The following is a 6,067-nucleotide window of genomic DNA, read 5'->3' as shown; positions in this document are numbered from 1 at the left end:
GCTCTGTGTTGGGGGGTGGCAGGAGACGGGACCCTCAACAGCTCACCGCGTCAGTACTCCCGCCAACCCCAACCAGACACCCACCTCCCTCCCACCTCACTGCCCCCCAGAAAGGGAGTTACCTGCTACCATACTCTGTGTTTGAGCAGCCCTTTCAGGGGAAGCTGGAGCACAGAGGGACAAGGGCACAGGCAAGAAGCCAAATTCAAGGCACCAGGCCAATGGCCTGTCCACCTTTCTGGGCAGTGAGGACAGAAAAAATACCAGCAGAGTGAATGAGAGCTATAGAGAGGCCAGCCAGTTGTGTTGCCACAAAGCCAGTGCCAGAAGAGGCTGGAAGAGAAGTGGGGAGGGACCCTCAGGCCTTGCTGCCAGGTAGTAGGGTGGTTTGTGCCTGTGCGTATTTCGTCTCTCTTGTGATTGGCTGAGCTGTGGTTGAGATGAATCAGTTCTTCCTCCCTGGTTAAAAGGCCCATATTCAATAACAGTCCTAGAAAAATGAAGAGGTGCTCTTGGCCGAGAGGTAGGCAGGTATAAGGAAGACAAAGGCAGCTGGGACTCATCCTTCCAGAAACACTGTTTGGGGAGATTTAGTGTTTAGGAATTTCTCAATGGCACCCCAGTTAGGTTGAATTTGGGTAAGTGTCCATGTCTTTGAAATCCACCCCTGAAAGGGAAACCACAGATCAGCAGTGAGCCCTCGTAGAAAGGAAGGCTCTTAGGAGGGGAGGCGCCAGCATCTGTGGTGACACAGACCACCCCTGTGCCTCCAGGGGCAGTTCCCTTGGCAGTGCCACAAAACTGGACCTTGGGCCTCCATCTGGAAGAACTTCTAGTAGGTTGGGCTTTCTGGGAAGCCAGAAGCCATGGATTAGTAACTAGGAAGATACGTGGGTAGAAGCTTTGGCTCTGGGTGATACTGAGGGAGGCTGGGTGGCTCTGATGGAGGATGGGACCTGCCCAGAGGGAAGTCAAGTCATTGCCATGCTGGACTGAACTGCTTAGGGTTGGGGGAGCTCTGGTTCCAGCATTTCTGGAAGTGGATGCCAGCTTCAGAAGAATGGAGATGGTTTCCACAGCAGAGGAAAAAGCAGGGAAACACTCAGCCAAATGGGTGAGTGGACAATGTTTCTTTTTTCCTGTTCAAGAATAGCCAACGTAAGCAGAAGACAGAGTCAGATTTCCCAGGTGGTGGTGGTGGGGGTGACGGTAGGGTATTGGAGAAGACAAAGCTGAAGTGATGTTAGGCCCCTGGTGGTATCCCTGGTGGAGCAGGGTTGGGTCTGGGTGCTGGAGAGTGAGGGGCAGGTCACAGGTGTGAATGGGCTGAGCAGCCCAAATCAGGGCTTCCTGTACTCCAGAGAGCATGGGATCACTTTAGGAGTTTCCAACTCAGCAAATCTGAAGTGTGGTTCAGAAATGTGCATTTAAGCCAGCGCTCGGGCGACCACGCTGCAGGTAGACAGAACTTGGAGAGACTGTTCTGAGATGCGGCAGTCACCTGTAGATCATTAACCCTAGTCTGGGCTTCTCTAGGCCTTTGGCATCTTTCTTCTTCCTCCCCAGCCACAGGCATGTCTTTATGCTGTCATGCCTGTGATACATGTTGTGGGATGTGTGTCAGTGTGTTGTGAGTAGGAGCAGCAGGACGAATAGTACAGATCATGAGGTCAAACCAGGCAGATTTAGCCTGACAGAACCGTGCTTCTCACTGGCAGTAGTTATCACAGAAGAATCCCTTAGGGAACACTTCTGAATTCTGGTGGGCAGCTGCCCTGTGTTTTTGAAACCTCACCACTGAGAACCACTAGGTTAGGAGCACGGCCAGGAGGATGACCGTCTTTGGTCCGGTAAAATTTGTGTGGCTTCTGTGGCTCAGAACAGCATGAGTCCTAATTACACTGCTTTTTGGAGACAGGTCTGTGTCCTGGATGGACAGAGTATAGGGCCTCGCCTACTGCAGATACCTAGCAAGATGCAAACGATGCTGTTGTTTGGGCACTTGGTGGGAATGAGCACAGTGTGGGTCACTCAAGTCCACTGGAGAAGACATGGTATAAGGTTGGATATCAGGGAAGGACTGTGGATGTGGGGCATCCCGAGCTCCTACTGATGACCTCTTTCAGTGTTTTAGCCATTGTTTGTTTGTAAAAGTGTGTGTGTGGTGGTTGGTAAGATTAAGAGTCAACCCCAGGGGTGGGGGCGCCTGGCTGGCTTAGCTGGTGGAGCATCTGACATTTGAACTTGGGGTCATGAGTTTGAGCCCCACATTGGGTGTAGCGATTTCTTTAAAAAAAAGAAAAAAAATGTCGATCCCAGGTCACCTTTCCCCATCACCTTCCTTCTAGTACACTTATAATCAGCCTGCTTCCCCACTAGCTTCTAGCTGGACACTGTTCTGTGGCTGGAGAGCTATAGGGAACACCAGGCTCAGACTACTGACCGGGAATAATGCCATTTACTTCTTGTCTGTCCTTTGTGTGGAAGGTTGGCTGGGCCCTCTGTATGACGGAGAATGACAGGGTGGGTCCTCACCCAATTATACACTCTGCCTGCCCATAACGTGTGGTCTCACCCTGGAAGCTTACCCTGGGATCGCTTCCCATCTCTCCCCAGACTTGACGAGCCGCAGTCTAGATCTTCTCTGAATGTGCTCTGTCAGAATTTTCTTTCATCTGCCCTTTTCACAATGGATCCAGGCTGTTCTGCAGACTGGATCTGTAGCCCTTCTTGTAGCAAGCGTTCCTTGACATTGGAGCAGTTCTTCCTTAGTCCTCAAGGACATCCTTGGGGCTTACAAGTTGCTCACTAGTTGTTCCCAACTGGTGTTTTAGCTTCCCAGTGCAGCCTAGAGAGAAGGGCTCCTCGTGCCTACCTTTCCTATAACACAGGGTCCCAGCCCAGTTTATTTCTGTTTCTAGGAGTTTTCCTTAAAGTTTCCTCCTGGTTTCTCTTCTACCTCTCCTCTCCCCAGTATCACAGTGCAGAGGAATGGAAGGTCCTTTCCCCATGGATTGCAGCATTTGGTCACCCTTCCTGACTCTGGTTATATTTCCCCTGTTCATATTTTATTCTCATCTACTGCTGGATTGAAGGAAATGAATATGTCCTGGAGGCTGGTTGTACTTACGGGAAGTGTAGGTCCCTACACAGGCCTCTGTGCCCATGGGGCCCATCCTTGCTGGCATGTGTGTACCCCCACAGCACTCTCCTTGTGGCTCTGCTAGCTTCTGATGGCATGCATGCTTGTTTCATTGGTGCAGTCATATACACAGAGCTCTGTATTTCAGATGTGATTTTCTATACAGGGATGAATGATTAGATGAGAAGATGTGCATTAAAACAACCAGGCTGGTGGAGGTTTGGGAAATTGGCGATCTGACCTATAAGCCCTCTACGTGGCTAAGGAACAAATAGATGGAATTAAGCAGATGGGTGTTTTGGGTGTGGAATACTGGCTTTCTTGGTTCCTGTGCATGTTTCTGTAAGGACACTCCAAGGACTAGGGGGTTGAGGGAAGAAGGGTTTCTTTTTTCTGGCCCTACTGCAGATTCTGCCCCATTTGGCTGCTGTAGCTTTAGATTTTTCTCATATTCTAGTTGAGAATGAGGTACCTGAACCCATCCCCACATGATTCTGGTTTAGAGTAACTACAGCCAAGCTCCCATCCACCTCCTGTCTCCTGGTACTGATCCTAACAGTAAGTAGGCTGGACCAGAATTTGGATACCTTAGGGCCCATGTATGTTAGAAACCGTAGTTCTTTGCCCCAGGCCGTGGAAGACCAATGGTAGAAGCCAAGGATTCAAGCTCATTTTAGGGTTGTTGGGGTGGGTCCTGTGTTACAGAATAGGTGTGGATATGCCAGGCATTTAAGTTGGGTCTGCTGCTCCCCAGGAGAAGCAGCAGGGTTTACCCAGGGTGACCTGGTGTTTGCCTCTAGTATTCTGCGTGGGGCCTGATGACCTGGCCTTCCTTCCACCAGAACGGCCCGCTGAGCATCTCTGAAGCAGGAGCGTGGCTGCCGGGGACTTTTGGTCTGAGAATTGGGTTGGGGAGGAAGGCTTCCAGCCACTGGGAATGGCATAGCTAACTCTACCGTCAGGCAGGCTCTTGTCTCTCAAGTTACAGGGCTCCTGGTAAGGACAGTGGCTTAGTGTCAGCTCCCATCCCCTACTGTGCTCTTATGCCGTGTCTCTAGACCAGGATGTCCCCATGTAAGAAAACGTGCCAGAGGACAAGAGGAGGCACAAGAGGGATTTCTGGCTATGTTAATTCCTGGTAAAAATATTCACAATTCAAATGACAGCAACCTGTCCTAATTGTAAACTCCTAAAAATGCGCGACACCTCACCTCTAATCATCCTGTACTAGGCATTTGCCCCAGTTTTCTTTTAAAATGTTTCTTCTTTCCCTCCTATCTTTTCTTCTAATTTTGTGTTTGTTTTCAACTTTTACACACAAGTCACATTCCCTGAAAGCACAGAGTGAAAAAGCTTCTTTCTACCTACACATGCTGCTAAGAAAATAATTTTATACACAGTTTCAGTGGGAAAAGAAAAGGATAGGAAGGGAGGGACACAGGAGAGAGGTGAGAGGTGGGAAGGGTGGCGGCAAGAACGAGAGTGTGGTGGGGCCTGCATTTGTAACTGGTGTCACTGGAAGGACTCTTTGTACCCTACTCCGGTTTGCTAGAGTTGGAGCTCTTAACTTTAGAAATGCATTGAGAAGTGAGGTTCACAGAACGTGTGGGCACTAGGGTCTCGGCTGATTTTCCCTCCCCCTTTCTCCCATCTTTTTGGCACATAAGCCTCTGCTTTGGTATTAACGTGTTCACAGGGCGGAGCAACAGGCCAGGAAGTGGAAATCCCAGGGCTGACTGAACTGTGTGCACACATATTAAATGGACGAGGGTAGTGGAAGAAGCCCCAAGGGAGAAAGTTTGCTATACCTTGAGAGGGGAAGTCTCCTGGGCAAGGGCGGTAGCAGAAACTGTTTGGAGGACTGGGAACTTTTGCAGGCTTTTCTTTGCCAAAATAAAACACCTGCTTTTAGACCTTGTGCCACTGTAGCTGGGCTTTGGGATCACCGGTTCCCATCTGATGCTGGCAGAAACAATGTTAGAGGTGGGGAACCCTCTTCTAGCCCATTCCTTTTTCATTGGTTTCCCTTGGTGATAGCATTCTGTCAGATTCGCCTTGTGCTTTGGTCATTGCCTAGCCCACCCACCCCCTGAGCCTCCTGAGACAGCCTCTTGACTGGGTGGTCCTCCCAGCAGCTGCTGCTTGCTGGTGGGAGGAAGGGCAAGGGCAAAGGAGGAAGGAAGAACATAGGTGGGAAATAAAGGTCCCCGCAAAGGCAAGGATTTCAAGTGACCAGGAATGTGAAGGGGACACTGGACATGGAAATAGAAGTTGGGGTTGGTTTGTGAAAGAAGCGAATGAGAGGGAGCAGTGGTTAGCTGTAGGAAAGGGAGGCATACCTGAGATTCAGAAACCATAATATCCTGTCCACCCACCTCTTTCTTCCTGGGACTGCCAAGATACATTTGGCAACACTGACTTTCCTAACTAGTGACTGGGAATAAAGAGGTGTCAGCAGTCCTGATATTCAGTTCAGAGGGCAAAGGTAGGTCTCTCCCAGTCTCCGGGCTCTTCTCCCCATGGCCATCCCTCGCCTCGGAACCTGGGCTGGCTAGGGTCAGGCTGCACAGCTTTCTGTCCCAAGGATCACCATACCCATGCAAGGACTTAAAAGCCATTTGCTCTTCCCAAGACTAGTTTAAAGAAACCCTTAACATGGGGGAAAATGGACACAAATGGGGGGGAAAAAAAACACTTGTTTGATGGGAGAGTTTGCAGCTTTTTTCTGTATTTTCCAAGTTTATGTTTTACTTTAGTTCATTCCTCTGTCTCCATCTCTCTCCTGTGCACATTCGCACGCGTGCTCTCTCTTGCTCTTTTTTTTTTTTTTTTTTTTGGTTGTGTGTGTGTTTCAGTTTTTTTAAAAGAACTTTGGATTTGCCGTTGGTGGGCAGCGCCGGTCCCGGAGGCTGGGCCCCCCACATG

Source organism: Lontra canadensis, unplaced genomic scaffold (assembly GCF_010015895.1).
Source record: "Lontra canadensis isolate GAN:19392208 unplaced genomic scaffold, GSC_riverotter_1.0 scaffold12, whole genome shotgun sequence".
NCBI classification, from domain to species: domain Eukaryota; kingdom Metazoa; phylum Chordata; class Mammalia; order Carnivora; family Mustelidae; genus Lontra; species Lontra canadensis.
Note: the sequence above shows the minus strand (reverse complement) of the source record.